This window comes from Bos taurus, chromosome 25 (assembly GCF_002263795.3).
Source record: "Bos taurus isolate L1 Dominette 01449 registration number 42190680 breed Hereford chromosome 25, ARS-UCD2.0, whole genome shotgun sequence".
Lineage (NCBI taxonomy): Eukaryota > Metazoa > Chordata > Mammalia > Artiodactyla > Bovidae > Bos > Bos taurus.
Window position 1 is genome coordinate 3,624,718 of NC_037352.1, and position 18,035 is coordinate 3,642,752.

The following is an 18,035-nucleotide window of genomic DNA, read 5'->3' on the forward strand; positions in this document are numbered from 1 at the left end:
GGAGCCTGGTGGCTGCCGTCTATGGGGTTGCACAGAGTCAGACACAACTGAAGCGACTTAGCACCAGCTGACAAAGGGCCCTGTTAAGAATAGCCATAAGCCTCCGTACCACCTGTCTTACCGTTGGTCATGGTCAGGGAAATGGCTCTTGCTTGCTGCTTCTTCCCATATCTAGAGTTACACTGTTATAATCATCTTATAGATGATCTTATAGAATCATCTATAAGGTCAATTGTTTCAAGTTGTTTAATTGTCATTAATTTTATCTGAGGCTCAGTCACACATCTGGTAATGCAAGAAACCTCAAGCTGTTTAATTGTCATTAATTTTATCGGAGGCCCAGTCACAGGTCTGGTAATGCAAGAAACCTCAATCTCATAAAATAGGCAGAATACAAGTAATATATCTAGTAACATTAATAAGGTGCAGCCCAATACCGCCCTAAGATATCTACATCCTGACTCCTTACAGGATTGAGAAGGAATGTTATTATCTCAGGAGTTTCATGGCCAGTGGCAGAAGAATTGATCTTTATGGTTGAGCAGGTATTTCTGCCCCTGGGGAGGTCTGGTTAATGCATAATGCAGATACATAATGCATACTAGAGGACCAGGGAAGTCGTCTGAATGTATTTTTATATTCTCCTACAACTTGTTTTTCTAATTCCCTTCTACTTGATTGCCTCCCTTAAGGGGGTGTCTGCCCTCCCCCCCACCCCACTTTTTTTTTTGCTGGATCCTAGTTCCCACTGGACTGCCAGGGAACATCCTGCCATTCCTTTTTATCCAGCACAACTCTCTTGAATAGGGAGATGTGCACCTGTCAACCAACCATCCCACTAGACGTTCAGGCTCTTTCAAGGTTTTCACCGAAATGCTGTTGCAATGAACTTGCTTGTTTGTGTCTCTTTGGGTTCTTGCGTTTCTCTAGAAAAAGCTACCCAGAAATGGAAGTACTAGATCAAAGAGAAGGCCTATTGCCAATTATAACATTCCCCATACCTTTGCCAATACCAGACAATATCAGTCCTGAAGCCAGTTGGATGGTTAAAGAAATGACAGATGGGACAGGCTGGTTAAAGAAACAGATGGGACAGGAGGAGAACGCACGAGGTAAGCCTGAAGCGGTGGTGATAAAGGGCAAGAAGAGCCCGGAGAGGCGTTCATGAACACCCCTTCTCACGAAGGGAACAACTCTCCTGTCCGCACTTCGACTTCCGCCACAGACCAGCGCGCGAGGACGGCTGCCGCGTGCCCGCCGCAGGGGCGTGTCCTGCGCAGGCCCCGCCCCCGCTGCGTGCGCACGTCGGGCTGCTTGCTAGGCTGCGGCGGTCGCGGCGCCAGAGCCAGTCGCTGACTTACGCGCGGACGCGGTGCTGACGGACGCTGGAGCGGACTTGCGGCGGGTGAGTGTCGGTGCCCTGCAGGGCCTTCCTCGGGGCTTCTCCGCGAGCCTGGCCACCCCTGGCTCTCGGGAACTCGGCTCGGCCGACACGGCCCGCCGCTCCCCGGCGCCCGCCTGAGGAAGCCCGGACGGGCCGGGGCGAGGGGCGGCCAGGGGCCGGGAGGGAGGACCTCGCTTCCCAGACGGCGTTTCAGAGGCCCGGGGAGGGAGGCCTGAGCCGCTCGTAGGCGTTGGTCCGCGTGGGGCACACCCCCTGCCGGCGTCTCCTGCGCCCCACAGGAGGTGACCCGACCCCCGGGTCGCCGCGGGAGGACTTGGCGTTCCCGCCGGGCCTGCAGCCTCTGGCCCCCCAGCCAGCACGTCGGTCCACTTTGGGCCGGCGAGGACCCAGACCTAGCTTGGCGTCCGAGAGTCGTACCCGGGCTGTTGGCGCGGACCGGGCTCTGACCTTCCTCCTCCTGACTCACCTCTGCCTAAAGGGCCCTTTGAGTCACTGTCGTGACTTCCCTAATGACCCGCGGCCGCCAGGTTGCAAGGGAGCAACGTCAGGGGCAGCTGGTTAGTCTGGCAGGGAGTCTACCTGTCACCTCACAAGCGCGGTGCCCTCGGTGTGTTAATTGCCCTGTAAAAGCTGCCAGGACCGCCGTGTCTTAGCACAAGGCCTGTCAGCGTCTTGTCATTTTAATGACTTCTGGTGAACTGGTTGCTGTGGCCTGTGGCTGTTCATCCTTATCGTGTTGTATCATTGGCTCCCATGACCCGCACCAGGTGGAGCATGGTTGAAAAAAAGAGAGACATCCTATAGTGCTCTAGAGCTCAGGAAGCCCTCTCACTCTCAGTTCAGTTCAGTCGCTCAGTCGTGTTCGACTCTGCGGCCCCATGAATTGCAGCACGCCAGGCCTCCCTGTCCATCACCAACTCCTGGAGTTTACCCAAACTCACGTCCATAGAGTGGGTGATGCCATCCAGCCATCTCATCCTCTGTCGTCCCGTTCTCACTCTCAGCCCCTAGCAAAACCCTGTGAGTTGATAGTTTTTCCACTTGTGAAATGGGGTTAATGATGAATGGAATTAAGACGCTTAACCTGCCTCCCACAATCAGGAAAAGGGCACAGGTGGTCTTGTACCCGGTTATCTGCCCCCAGATCCCATGCTTTTTCCTAGAGTGGAAATGAATTTATGTTATTTAAACTAGACAGTCTTCCCCCTCGCCCTAAACTGTCCTCCCAAGTAGAAGGAAACAGGAGCTTACTGGTTTTATGTATTTGAATTTCTGTTATGGCATTAATCAGGGTATTTTGATTAAAATTTTAACTGCCACATTAAAATTTTTAATTTTTCTTTTGTGAGGAGGGGGATAAGAAATATAAATGAGTAATTCTGTGCTTTATTCTTTAGTTTAGTTTTTTTTTTTTTGAAGAAACATCACAAGCTTACCAGAAGCTCTCAGTTCAGTTGGTCATTTCCAAGTTTACTTGGTGAAACTGGGAAAAGTTTTCAAATACAGTAGCTAAGCCAAAGGCTTCCTGAGTAGCTCTGTGGTAAACAATCTGCTTGCTAAGGCAGGAGATGCAGGTTCTATCCCTAGTTTGGGAAGATTCCCTGGAGAAGGAAATTGCAACCCACTCCAGTATTCTTGCCTGGAAAAGACCATGGACAGAGGAGCATGGCTGGCTGTAGACCATGGAGTAGCAAAGAGTCAGACTCAAATGAGCAAATGGGCACTCACGCAGATAAGGCAAAACACTGGTGAGGGTGTGGGGATTTCAAGGACACTCGTTGAGTGACTTCATCTGACTGGGGATGTGAAGGGGAAGAATCTGTGATTTCCCCATTGTCTGACTGGATTTCCTTGTTTCCTTTGCCTGGGCCAGTAAGATGATAGCCTGTGAGTCTCCAGAGTCAGGAATATGAGCTACTCCAGAAATGACAATGCCAAGCATAAGATGAAATACAGAAAGTAAAGTATTCATCACCTTTGGTTTACGCTCGTTGAATCTGTCAAAAAGCAAAACAGCCAGGGCCTTTGGCTACCTTGATTTTTTGGTTTCTTTTGAAAAGCTGACTCTCTTCAGAGAACAGTTGGGCTGTGTATCAGGTTTGCAGCAAAAACCAAAATATCATCCATCTAGGAGGAAGACATTTTTGAATATTGAAATTGTATATTTCAGCATAGTTCCCTGACCAGGATTGGAACCCATGCCCTCAGCTGTGAAATTGTGGTGTCCTAATCATTGGACCACCAGGAAATTCTCCAGTATAAAATTTAGAATGTAGCTATAACTCCTTGGAGAGAAAAAATGAAAAATTTGAACCATAAATTACCTCCTTGTTTATTACTGGACTAAAAAATTTTAAGTACACACTTAATTCAGTCTCTTATTCTGATAGTACTTAATGGGAGAATTGAGAAATCTGAGTCACATCTCCTTTTGTATCGAACACAGTGAAGGTTATTTGCTTTTTAACTTTATTATATCTGTTAGGTTTGTCTGTGTAAAAGCAGAGGATGAAAACTCTGTCTTTTGTTGTAACCTGAATAATCTCTCAGGATATTTTTGCCCTGCTGAGAAGCAGTGCCATTACTGATTAATTCTTGCCAACAGTGAAGGAGGGGTGCATATCTTTAATTGGAACAATTAGTATAACTGCTTATACTGGGATCTTTCTGTTTTTTATAGTGAAGATATTTCACTCTGGTGACCATTCAGGTACTCTGTGATGTTGTTGACTCCAGTTTGGTTTACTTTTTCATATTGACTTCGTTTATTTACCATAAAATGTCTCCTATTATATTACACATTGTAAAGCCAGTGAAATTTAGCAGTATTGTTGATGGTCTGGTCTAACAATGTTATATATGTTTACAGAATATGCATTACATTTATTCATAAATCCTTTCTATATGACCAGCTTCTTTCTATTTAAGAATAATAATGGTTTTGGAATTCACTGTAGATAATTTAGAGGTGCATAGCTATTGTAAAGGGAGTTCATTTACAATCAGCCCATTAGAGGACTGCATCTTTTTTTTTTTTTTTTAACTTTACAAATTGTGTTAGTTTTGCCAAATATCAAAATGAATCCGCCACAGGTATACACATGTTCCCCACCCTGAACCCTCCTCCCTCCTCCCTCCCCATACCCTCCCTCTGGGTCATCCCAGTGCACTAGCCCCAAGCATCCAGTAACGTACATCGAACCTGGACTGGCAACTCGTTTCATACATGATATTATACATGTTTCAATGCATTTCTCCCAAATCTTCCCACCCTCTCCCTCTGCAACAGAGTCCATAAGACTCTTCTGTACATCAGTGTCTCTTTTGCTGTCTCATACACAGGGTTATTGTTACCATCTTTCTAAATTCCATATATATGCGTTAGTATACTGTATTGGTGTTTAATTGTGATCTTGGCTGACTGCAGTGGAGCAAAGGACGCTTTCTGGGTCATCATATCAACCACATCTATAGTCAGACCTTCCTTACAAGATAACATTCTGAACCTTAACTAGGCGTTTCAAAACAGCAGTTAAATTCATGAGGCTCTTTTCAGTGAGCAGGTTTTAATGTCACTTTGATGTAATTTTAGAAGGCTTTTAGCAAACATGCATTTCCCTATGTGATCGTTTTTTTAAGCAAATATTTTAATAGTAATTCAAGGGCTGTTTTGTCAGTTTGTTGTTGTTCAGTCACTAAGTCGTGTCTGGCTCTTTGGGACCCCATGGATTGCAACACGCCAGGCTTCCCTGTTCTTCACTATCTCCTAGAGTTTGCTCAAATTCATGTCCATCGAGTCGGTGATGCCATCCTACCATCTCATCCTCTGTTGCCCCCTTCTCCTCCTTCCCTCAGACTTACCCAGCATCAGGGTCTTTTCCAGTGAATCAGCTCTTGCATCAGGGTGGCCAGAGTACTGGAGCTTCAGCATCAGTCCTTCCAATGAATAGTTGGCTTATGGAGTAGGAATTGCATCAGAATTGCATGTCTTCTTGCATTCATTGAGGAGGGTTCTTTTTTCAAATATGTGCTTAAGTATCTCCCTGTGAAAGTCTACAGATACACTGACTTTTTGTTTGCACTTCAAAATGATTGAATTGTTAAGTACAAAATTGAGCTGATTAATCAGTTGGTAACCATTATTTTCACTCATAAACAGCTATTCAGCACTAGATAATGTTTTACATATTCATGTATGTTTTCTAAATACATACATGTTAATTTATATTAGAAAGAGTGACAAATAAATGGTTCATTTCTCCCCCAAAGGAAACTGTGGAGTATTTTTGATCATGAGAAAAACACTTAAACCCCTTGATCTGCAGTTTCTGTGTCTGAAAAATGAAGTTAATACTTGATGAGCCTTCAAGTCTTGGGTGCTTAGAATGCTGTTCTTCAATCTAAGGGGTTTCCAAATCTTTCTGTTTCACGAAGTTAGGGGTTGGGAACTTGTGTTTTTAAAATTTCCCTCATGCTTATGGTTTGGGGCCTCCCTGGACATAAGAGAAAGCAGACTGGCAGGAAGGCAGAGAAGTAGTGACAGGAAAGGATGGATTGCTACGCACAGTGCCTGCCATCTGCCGTTCTGCCAGAGGCCCAGCAAGTGGGTACTGTCTCCTCTCTGTTGTTGTTGTTTAGTTGCTAAGTTGTTTACGACTCTTTGCGACCCGGTGGATGGTAGCCTGCCAGGCTCCTCTGTCTGTGGGATTTCCAGGCATGAATACTGGATTGGGTTGCCATTTCCTTCTCCAGGGGACAACAAGAGCAACACACGAATAGATTTGTTTCCTTCCCAGGAATATCAATAAGTCTAATTATTGTCATAGTTCTTAGTAACTTTAAAAGGGCTTTGGGGAAGAATGGCCTAAAGAGACAAGTGTCTAGCACCTTGCCAGCCTGACTTCTGCTAAATACCCTCAGCTTCCTTTCTCCCAGCGAGCTCTCTCTCAGTCTTGGAAGCCTCACGTTTCACTGTCTTGTATTATATTCAATTCCATGATTACCTGAGGGCTGTGGGAAGGTGCTGGCATGATTAGAACAATCTGCCATCATGCTTTTAGTTAATCTAGGTGGCTGGCCTGCCTTATCAGTCACTGAGGTGATCCTGTTTATTATGACAAACACTGGGACCCATAGTCTGAACATACAGGTGTACTGAAGGAGTTGGTGAGACAGGATATTTGAGTCAGAACAGTCTTGGAAAATCTGGAACATAAAGCTCTATCTTTAACACCATTGTCTGTACAGCACAATTAGCGTTTATAGTATAATACACCTGTTCTGTTAGTTATCTTTCTGTTTCTCTTTTTCTCTCTCTCTATTGAAAGCTGCTTAAAATCCCCAACAAGATCTTAGGCCTCTTTGTAGTCAAGGAGCCCCATGAGTATTATAAGTGTTTGTGGATGATAACATGGCATGTCATATGCCCAAGCGTGTTCATCCCTTCCTTAGTACTGCATCTGCTGTTCTCTCTGGCAAGACCACTTGGAGCTGCTGCGGAGGAACTGTTGTCATCTGAAACTATTTCCAGAGCAGCTTGGGGGAGGGCAGGCAGAGGAAAGGGAAGGATCAGTGAGCAGAACTGAGTTAGAGTGTGAGGGGGTTCTGGGTAGCAATGTTTGAAGGTGATGAGAAAAGCAAAGATAGTGAAGTGACGTTACACTTTTGCTCCTTCAATTTTCTAGAAGGAGACAAGGGGAGGGTCAGTCTTTCTCTTTGCTTAGTAATTGCAGGTGTCCCACTAATTAGAAAATAACTTTGGCCACCTCATGCGAAGAGTTGACTCATTGGAAAAGACCCTGATGCTGGGAGGGATTGGGGGCAGGAGGAGAAGGGGACAATGGAGGATGAGATGGCTGGATGGCATCGCCGACTCGATGGACGTGAGTCTGGGTGAACTCCGGGAGTTGGTGACGGACAGGGAGACCTGGCGTGCTGCGATTCATGGGGTCGCAGAGAGTCGGACGCGACTGAGCGACTGAACTGATTCCTCTACCACACTTGGGTTTTTGTCAGCCTCAGAGAAATCTCTTAAGTGTCTGTGCTCAATGTCATGTTCGTCTTGCTTTGTAACACTTTTTGTGTTTGCAGAAAGTCTTCCTGGTGCACCCAAAAGGAACAGTGAGATGATTGGCTGCTCTGGGTTATGCTTTCTTCCCTTTTGCATGTGACTTTTCTGGGACACATGCCCAGATTTAAAGTCAATACGTTCAAGTTCAAATGCCTACAGGTAAAAGGACAGAGAAGCAGCGCACTCTCTGCCCACTTGGCACACTTGTATTGCCTCTGTAGTGTGCACCGAGAGGGTTACAAAAACAACAAACCCATGATCCTTGTTCACCAAGAATTGGCAGTCACCTTGAGGAGGCGCCAGACAAAATTCACTTTGTAAGGTTTGTGATTGTTGTTTTGACACTCAATATTCTGGGAGGTCAGGGAAGTGAAGAGCTGAGAAATGGAAAAGACAGTCATTTGAACTGAATCCACTGCGTTGCCTAAAAGACAGCAGGAACAGAAGAGAATGAATGAGCATTAGTGAATGAGCATTCAGAGAGTTACTGGAAACATGTCACCCACAAAAAGAATGTCTTTCATAAATGGCTTGTCTAGAACAGGGATTCCTGAACTTGAGGGGCCTACGGGTGCTCTGGAATTGCATAGGTAACATGTATTTATTTATTAATGAATCTGTTCTCTCCAAATTTATTTCTTCTGTATCTGCAGAAGTTCAACACAGGAGGCATTAGCCACATGAGGCAAGTTTTTTTTAACTTGTGATTGTCCTGGAGAGAGAGTCAGAAGTCTTCCTCTGATTCTCAGAAGGGTTTGCAACCCCAAAAGGGTAATGATTATTATAATCTGACAAATAGCTTTGCTACCAGTCTTCAGAAGTACACATCTCTGAATTTGTATCTTCAGATGAGGAGGTAACTGGGTGGAAGATTAGAGAGAGAAACCCAAGGATTCCTTTGTAAACAACCTTCTACCCAGCACCAGGTGTCATGGGACATACATGAGTGCTTGTATGTCCCACATACAAGCATGTTCCCACATACACAGTGGTCTAATCTGGTTGCCAGGCGTGGCACAGCTAAAATGCACTTACTAACTAGTGGGGGTGATGCTCAGCTCTGCCTTCGGAGACCTTATAGTCAAGTGCAGCTGTTTAGAGTGTGTGCCTGTCCACAATACAGATTTAGAGCCAAGTAGGAATGTTGGGAATGGGGTGAGAAATCACGTGCTTTTTGGAAGGTCAGGCCATTTTTTTCAGAAATGACTGGCCTGTTGGAAACAAGATATGAAAGAGGGAGGGAGCCCTGGGCAGGTTCGGGAGTGGTGACTGATTAAGAACTAGCTCCCCTCTGCTGCTTTGGACATATAGCCTGAAAAGACTGTCCTAGAACTGCCGTCGAGTAGCACACGCAGTGAGACATGCAAACTATCTGTTTCAGATGAGTGCCTTAGCTCCCCAGAGCTCAGCCAGCCAAGTAGGCCAAGCTTGTACCCCCGCCCCGCATCGCCCACCACCACCCTGCTCTAACTGTGGATGCTCCACTGTCCATGCTTCCGGTATCAGCCTTCTGTGTAGGGTTGGGTTGGGGGAAAGGCATTCAGTTCAGTCAGTTCAGTCAGTTCAGTCGCTCAGTCGTATCCGACTCTTTGCGACCCCATGAATCACAGCACGCCAGGCCTCCCTGTTCATCACCAATTCCCGGAGTTCACCCAGACTCACGTCCATCGAGTCAGTGATGCCATCCAGCCATCTCATCCTCTGTTGTCCCCTTGTCCTCCTGCCCCCAATCCCTCCCAGCATCAGGGTCTTTTCCAGTGAGTCAACTCTTCGCATGAGGTGGCCAAAGTACTGGAGTTAGCACACCTTAAAGCAAGCCCTGGAGCACATGATTTTCTGCTTTGTCAGTTGTCCTCCTCATCTTGTCTACCTTTTCCCCTAGTTATTCATCCAGTATTGCCTAATCAGGTCCTTAGTCAGCAGTAGATGTTCCGGGCCATTTGAATTTCTTCTCAGTAATGATTAGCGCTTACAATGATGTTTGACCAGTTCTGGAGACCTCTTGGGAATTAGAGGCACCCACTTCATGTATCTTCATGTATTTCGTGGGGGCTGTCTCATGTAACAGGAAGTTGCTCAGTTTTACAGTGGCAAACTGCTGTTTGTTTTTTTAAATTTTCTTTTTGGTAAACTGGTATTTTTGTAGCATTTTGCTTTACCCCCCTGCAGTAACCATAACAACATAATGCCTTGGTGTATTTCCTCCAAAATGTTCTAAAAATGTGGGCTTGTTAAGAGAAGCTTGACCCCCCTCCCCCTTCCCTAGAGTAACAGACCTGAGAAGAAGAGTGCTGTGAAACCCCTTCCCTGAAGCCAGCTGGGGGAGTAAAGGGTCTCCCAGGTGGACAGCAGGGAGGGCCGGCGCTTTACATCTGCATCACGTGGAGCAGTGCTGGCAAGTGTTTGTTACCTAGACTGTTAAAATTTTGCCTAGCCATTTCTTCCCCCACCCTTCTTTTTCTCCCTCCCTCACCTCCCAGCCCAAAACCTCTCTCTTTTTTTTTTTTTTTTTTTAAAGTACAGCTGTGTCTGCTGCCTCACCCTACACTGCTAGCCTCCTTTTCCTTTTTAAAAATAATTTAACAAATTTATTCACTTTGGCTGTGCTGAGTCTTCATTGCTGCTCGGGCTTTTTGCCAGTTGTGAGCAGGGCCTTACTCTCTAGTTGCGGTGCCTCGGCTTCTCACTGCAGTGGCTTCTCTGGTTGCTGAGCACAGGCTCTCAGGCACTTGGGCTTCAGTAGTTTCTGCACACGGGCTCTAGAGCACAGGCTCAATAGTTGTGATGTACTGGCTAAGTTGCTCCCAGGCATGTGGGGTTCTCCCGGATCAGGGATCAAATCTGTGTCTCCAACACTGGCAGGAAGATTCTTTACCACTGAGCCACAAGGGAAGCCCTCCATTTCTTTCTTTCTTTCTTTTTTTTTTTTTTAAGTAAGGCAGTGTTCTGTTCTTAACCAGGCTTCCAGAGTCCTTAAAATCTAAAAGGTATGTCCTTAATAGCTATATCTGTGGAATGTGAGGGAGGCAGTTTAAAACCATGCAGTGCAACCTTTCTCTTTCAGACCCCCTACAAGGCCCATGTAACCTCCCCCCCCACCACCCGCAACTGCTCATCAGTAGAAATTTTTGTAGTAAATATGGTGCTCAAAGATACTTACTCACTAGCCAGCCAATTTTCTTATGTCTGGGATTCACTTTTAAATGTTCTCTTTGTCATCTGCTCTTTGAGAATACCTCGATTTTGAGAATACCTCACATTCTGGAAATCATCCAGTCACTCAGCAAACCCTGATTAGGTAGGTACCCTGTGTTGAAGTAAGACACGAAGATAAATGAGCTGTGATCTGGAAAAACATAGGTACAAAGAAATGCTGCAGCAGGATACACGTGCTGTAATAGATGATGAAAAGCTTGCTTAGGTGGCTCTTAATGTAATATCAGGTCTCCAAGATCATCCAGCTCATTGTTATCTGACCTTATTTTTAGAAGCAGCACAACTCCATTTTCGGAGGAGTATGCGAGCTGCTGTGTCTGAAATGGGTGGGGGAAGCCCATGGTCTTTCCTGCTCTACCTTCTGTTAAATGCCATCCTCCCTGCAGCTCTCTGAGACGTGCCTCTTATTTTATAAATGAGGCTGTTGGAGTTCCAGAGCAGCAGTGTTTGTAATACAGCTCACTGGCGCAGACCTCGTATTAGAGCTTTTTAGCCTACATGTCAGTCAGACACCAGACTGATAAACAATGATTCAATTTTCTCCCAGTTCTGTGTTCTATTCCTTCAAGAAGTCAGTGAACACATTTCTGTCAGGGGCTTCTCCTCTTCCTGGCTTTGTTAACTGAGCCTGCTTGAAAGGTTTTGCCTCCTTGTGGGCTAAATACAAATCAGTCCTCTTCCCAGGAAGACCCTTTTCCCTGTCATCTGTGGGCAATGAGTGCCAAGTTGCCCCACTTACAGCCTCTTCTGTTTTCTGGTGGAAATTCAGTTTCCCCAGAAATCGCTGTAAAGGATATTTGATGAAGGTGTGATGGATGGCATGAAGCTTACTGTGAAAACAAACCTCTTCTTGTCTCTCTCTAAACTGATGAAGGGATGAGAGGTTAGAGCAGGGTTTCTCAACTTTGGTGCTCTTGACATTTTAGGCTGGATAATTGGTGGTGGTGGTGGTCTGGTGTGTGTGTTGTGTGTGTGTGCACACGTGTGCTTTTGCTTTCTGCGCATTGTGGGATTTGAACAGCATTCCTGGCCTCTATACACTAGATGCCAGTAGCTCAGCCCACCCTCCAGTTTTCGCAAGCAGACATCGCTCTGGGTGTGACCGATGTCCCCTTGAGAACCACTGGGTGGGGATTGATTGTCAAGAGAACTAACTGCAAATGAGAGTTACCATATTTATATAAAGTCAAGTTTTCATTTACCTAAACCTTGATTTATAGTGATGAGCTGCTCTGAAGAAACAAAACAAGAACATGTCCCGTCCTGGATTCTGACCCGTCTAGAGCATGGGGGGGCCTTCACCTAACTCAGGTTCAGAGGCCCCTGAATAGAAGGTGAACTCTGGAAATCATCTTCCTTTGCGTTCTTTGCAAAACTTACTTTGCTAGATATGCCCAGGTTTTTCTGTTCCTTTTTTGGTATTAGAAATGTTACCAGAAAGAAAACAGTTTCTTCATAGTGAGCATTCATCTCAGCCTGTGACCCTGGAATAGATTTCATGCTACCTACAGGACCTTTCATAGAGAAAGCGGTTTTTCCATTTCTTGACTAAAAATATTCAGAAACATTAGTTAACTTTTGGTGACACTTGCTTTAGTTTACTATTCAGCATCATATGGCAAGCTAAAAATAATAAATAAACGAAAACAGCAGTTTTATAAGTAAACTAAATAATAGACTGAAACAGCAGTTTTATGGTTATCTCATTCAGTTTTCACACCTGCCATGCAGAGCTGTTATCATTACCCTTACAGATGGAGAAACTGAGATTCTGAGAGTAACTGGTCCGAGGCCCCCAGTGGGTGTGCAGCAGAACCAGGGCCTGCCCTGCAGTACCTGACTTGAGCCTGTGCCTTGACCACATGTCTGCACTGCCTCTCGGCCTGTGTGGCAGTGGACTCTTGGCCAGTCATAGTTGAAGTCAGGTTTGTTGGGCTCCTATACACGCTAGCAAAGTAATGCTCAAAATTCTCCAAGCCAGGCTTCAATAGTACGTGAACTTCCAGATGTTCAAGCTCGTTTTAGGAAAGGCAGAGGAACCAAAGATCAAATTTCCAACATCCTGTGGCTCATAGAAAAAGCAAGAGAGTTCCAGAAAAACATTTGCTTTATTGACTATGCCAAAGACTGTGTGGATCACAAAAAACTGGAAAATTCTTAAAAAGATGGGAATACCAGACCACCTAACCTGTCTCCTGAGAAATCTGTATGCAGGTCAAGAAGCAACAGTTAGAACTGGACATGTAACAACAGACTGGTTCCAAATCGGGAAAGGAGTACATCAAAGCTGTATATGGTCACCTTGCTTATTTAACTTATATGCAGAGTACATCATGAGAAATGCTGGACTGGATGAAGCACAAGCTGGAATCAAGATTGCCAGGAGAAGTATCAGTAACATCAGATATGCAGATGACACCACCCTGTGGCAGAAAGTGAAGAAGAACTAAAGAGCCTCTTGATGAAAGTGAAAGTGGAGAGTGAAAAAGTTGGCTTAAAGCTCAGCATTCAGAAAACTAAGATCATGGCATCTGGTCCTATCACTTCATGGCAAATAGATGGGGGAACAATGGAAACAATGACAGACTTTATTTTGGGGGGCTCGAAAATCACTGTCAGTGGTGACTGTAGCCATGAAATTAAAAGACACTTGCTCCTTGGAAGAAAAGTTAGGACCAACCCAGACAGCGTATTAAAAAGCAGAGATGTTACTTTGCCAACAAAGGCCCTTCTAGTCAATGCTATGGTTTTTCCAATGGTCATGTATGGATGTGAGAGTTGGACTATAAAGAAAGCTGAGCACCGAAGAATTGATGCTTTTGAGCTGTGGTGTTGGAGAAGACTCTTGAGAGTGCCTTGGACTGCAAGGAGATCCAACCAGTCCATCCTAAAGGACATCAGTCCTGCGTGTTCATTGGAAGGACTGATGTTGAAGCTAAAACGCCAATATTTTGGCCACCTGATGCAAAGAGCTGACTCATTGGAAAAGACCCTGATGTTGGGAAAGATTGAAGGTGGGAGGAGAAGGGGATGACAGAGGATGAGATGGCTGGATGGCATCACCGACTCAATGGACATGAGTTTGAGTAAGCTCTGGGAGTTTGTGATGGACAGGGAAGCCTGGTGTGCCACAGTCCATGGGGTCACAGAGAGTCAGAGATGACTGAGCAAGTGAACTGAACTATAGGCCAGCTCTAAAGACCACCACGCAATTCACTCATTGCCTCAGTCCCTCTGGTGTCTGGTCAGCACGTTAGCATTGTGCTGTGCAGGTGGGACTTGTGTGTGTGTGGCTGCCGTTAGCCTTGTTGAGCCCATGTTCCAGAAACTTTAAGATGGAGGGATTTGGTCTCCATGTCCTTGGATGTATACTGAAATACAGATACTTATGTTTGTATCTAGATGGTGGTCACATTTACACAGATGCTGAGTTACTGCCAGCAACTACTGCACAGGGAGACTGTGATCTGGGCATCTTGTACTGGTGAGGAAACTAGAGCAGACAGAGTAGTGTGTTCAGTTCAGTTCAGTTTCTCAGTGATGTCCAGCTCTTTGCGACTCCATGAACAGCACTCCAGGCCTCCCTGTCCATCACCAACTCCTGGAGTCCACCCAAACCCATGTCCATTGAGTCGGTGATGCCATCCAACCATCTCATCCTCTGTCGGCCCCTTTTCCTCCTGCCTTCAATCTTTCCCAACATCAGGGTCTTTTCCAATGAGTCAGCTCTTTGCATGAGGTGGCCAAAATATTGGCGTTTTAGCTTCAACATCAGTCCTTCCAATGAACACGCAGGACTGATGTCCTTTAGGATGGACTGGTTGGATCTCCTTGCAGTCTAAGGCACTCTCAAGAGTCTTCTCCAACACCACAGTTCAAAAGCATCAATTCTTTGGTGCTCAGCTTTCTTAACAGTCCAACTCTCACATCCATACATGACCACTGGAAAAACTATAGCCTTGACTAGACAGACCTTTGTTGACAAAGTAATGTCTCTGCTTTTTAATATGCTGTCTAGGTTGGTTATAACTTTCCTTCCAAGGAGTAAGCGTCTTTTAATTTCATGGGTGCAGTCACCATTGACAGTGATTTTGGAGCCCCCAAAAATAAAATCAGCCACTGTGTCTACTGTTTCCCCATCTGTTTGCCATGAAGTGATGGGACCAGATGCCATGATCTTAGTTTTCTAAATGCTGAGCTTTAAGCCAACTTTTTCACTCTCCACTTTCACTTTCATCAAGAGGCTCTTTAGTTCTTCTTCACTTTCTGCCATAAGGGTGGTATCATCTGCGTATCTGAGGTTATTGATGTGGTATGTGCTGACCTGTTATCTCTGACCTTGGATCCTAGAAGATTTTAGCGAACAGCTGGGGTGTCTAGAAAGAGAGTTTAAGGGTGTTTTGTTAAGTAATCACTCTGCCACCTTGATTTTTCTGCCTTTCAAGTGTGGTTTTGAGGATTGTTGCAGGTGGATTGTTGTTGTTCAGTCACTGAGTCTTGTCTGACTCTGTGACCCTGTAAACAGTAGCACACCAGGCTTCCCTGTCCTTCACTGTCCCCCTGAGTTTTACTAACAGTGAAGACTCTGAATGTTTTGTCTGTTAAGAAAAATTTTATTGAGTTAAAGATTATCCTTGTAAGTCAGCTGTCACTCTGAGAGGCTTTTTAGATTGGAAGAGAGGGCTGGTGTTACACCTGACTGCTAATACTCTCACATCACCTGCAGTATATTTTCTCTACCTTTCCACTCCTGGCTCCTCCTCAGGGACATGTTCATCCATGTACGAATCGGGCCCGATACACCGAGGGAGGAAGACAGTTGCGCACCCCTATTCCTTGAGCTGTTGCCTTGTTATTAGTACAGGGAACCAGAGAGCAGAGTGGCAGCGGGCTGCCTGCTCTGGGGCCCTGACTGCTGCCCCTGGGAGGCCGGGCCTGCGGGGAGCCAGGAGAAGCCGAGCCTCTTGCCCTTGGAGAGGCCGGTGGCTGTTGCGCCTGGTCCGCTGCCACTGTAGACGCACGTCTGTGAGGACAGGGCAGCCTCTTGGGAGTTACCATTCCTGGTCAGGGCTTGTTTGTCTGCACCCACTTCACCCCCCCCTCCCCTCTACTGCCAGAGTCTAGGCAGTTGTGAAAATGCCTGAGAATAATACCTAACTCTGAGGCCTGTGGAAGCATGTTAGGGTCCCAAACAGGTCCAAGGTGAGCCAGAGGAGCCGCCTCATTCGATTGACCAGTGCCTTGGCCTGTGGAGTTGCTGATTTTAGAAGACCTATATGTTGATATATTTTCTGTCCATCACACTCCTGTTACCAAGGCAGAGTATATTTTCAGTAGACAGGAAGATTGGACTGAATAGATCTCAACATGTGGAGAACACGCTTTCAGGTTCTTAAAACCAGCTCTTCTGATTCTCTGTAGTTTCTATGGTAATAGGTACTATAGAAATCTGCAGGCCTTACCTATTGTGACCTCCCCGTGGGGTCAGGATGCCCAAAGCCTCGGCTTCAGCGTCTGCCAGGACCTGGCAGATCTGGCTGCTTCCCTCCAAGCACTGAGGTTGGGGGGTGGGGGGGTGGGCGCCATCCTCCCCCTTGGGACCAGCCGTTTCCAGCCTTGGCCTGCCCTGCTAGTCAACAAAATCAGGGCCCGCCAGAGGACAGCCTTCTCGGGTTGCCCTGTAATCTGAGTGAGCCAAGGTGAGTGTGTTAGGGGTGGCGGTATAGTCTTCAGATGGGAACCTGAGCATATACTTCTTAGCAACCATAGGATTGAGCTCGCTTTTCTACTAAAAAACAAGTGTCACTCAGTGGTTTAGCCAACCCCTCCACTGTGAGCAGAAGTGCCATGTAACATAACCTCAGTTCCCATGTGGCTAGTAGTCCTGTCAGTAGACACCATACCGGTGTCACCTTTGTGTGCCACTGAGGACTGGCTGTGGACACTGAACCACCTTGCATTCCGAAGGACTCAAGTTTGGTCCCAGCTTGACTGTTCACTCTGAGTGACATTGGCTGTGTTACTCAGTTCTCTTGATCTTACTTCCTTCATAGTCATGGGACCCTGCTCAGAAGTGACTTAACATGGCGTGTCCACATCTGTTAGACTTCAGTCCAGTGGTCTTCCTCTGCACCGCCCCTTCTGGGTGAACCTGAGGGCCTTTGGTCCCTGCTGGGAGGCTCTATTGAGTCTGTTTGTAGAGAGGAAACGGCTTCCCAGGTGGCTCAGTGGCAAAAGAATCTGTCTGCCAAAGCAGTAGACACCTGAAATGACAGTTTGATCCTTGGGTTGGGAAGATCCCCTGGAGGAGGAAATGGCAACCCACTCAAGTATCCTTGCAGGCAGAATCCTATGGACAGAGGAGCCTGGCAGGCTATAGTCCATGGGGTCCCAAAGGAGTCAGACATGATGCATGTACAGAGGACACATGCATGTAAAGAGGAAATCACCTGGAAGCCCATAGCACTTCTAGGTTTTCCAAGGTGGAAATTTGGCAGCAGCATCCTAAGCCCCCATGGTTTCCTGCCACTCCCAACACTGTTTATGTCATCATTTATGAGAGAAGCCGAGGTCACAGGTGACAGTTGTTGCACCTGAATGAAAGAAAATGTGGCTGACCACTTAATCCATAGGACACATGCTTTCTAGATTGTTCCAAAGTTGGAAGGATTTTTGCTTGATTGTGCCTAGGGGTGACCCACAGTCTCATCAGAACTTATGCTGTTACAACTGGCCTTGTGGCTATCTGGTGCCTAAGCTTTGTTCTTATAAAATCCCAGCCTGACTGTTCTAGAATTCAGTCATGACTTCAGCCCCCACCCCTCAGGTGCTTCTCATGGGACTAAAAAGCCTTGTCTTCTCAGCCCCAAGACCCAGTGACACTCAGGAAACAGAGCAGGTCTTGTAGTAGGAAGTGGCATCTTTGGTGCCAGCAGCCAGTGGACTTCTGGCCCCTTCTCTGCTCTTTTTAACGTTTCAGGTATCATCGCAGTGTCTGAATTCTTGCTCAGCTGTATTTGAACGTGCTAGAGATGAGCCCACCGCTCCCCAGCGAACACAACCTGCCTGAGAAGTCTTAGACTTCCTGAGTCCAGTTTTTGAAGTTACTAAGAGGCTAGTGCCCTTAGTTGCTTTCTGGTTGCTTGTTGCCAGATATGCAGGTGTGTGTTGAGTAAACCTGACGCAAGAGCTTTGTGTCCCTAGACTCCTCACTTTTCCAAAATTGCTTGTCTGAACTTGCTCTTTGTCAAGAGGTTAATAGTCATCCATTCAATTAACTGTGGGATTGAATTCACCCAGTAACCAAAATGAAAGGGGTGAAGCTTGTGTATAAGAATTCCTGAG

At 46.1% G+C, this 18,035-nt stretch overlaps 1 protein-coding gene across 2 annotated transcripts in view; it reads left to right on the forward strand.

The window, feature by feature from the left end:
- Positions 1-1,294: 1,294 nt before the first annotated feature.
- HMOX2 (heme oxygenase 2) overlaps positions 1,295-18,035 on the forward strand; it is a 28,145-nt gene continuing 11,404 nt past the window's right edge. Inside the window, 1 exon segment of one of the 2 annotated variants that reach the window (NM_001035087.2) lies at positions 1,295-1,405. The gene's annotated coding sequence lies outside the window, so the exon portion shown is untranslated. 2 annotated transcript variants of the gene reach the window in all.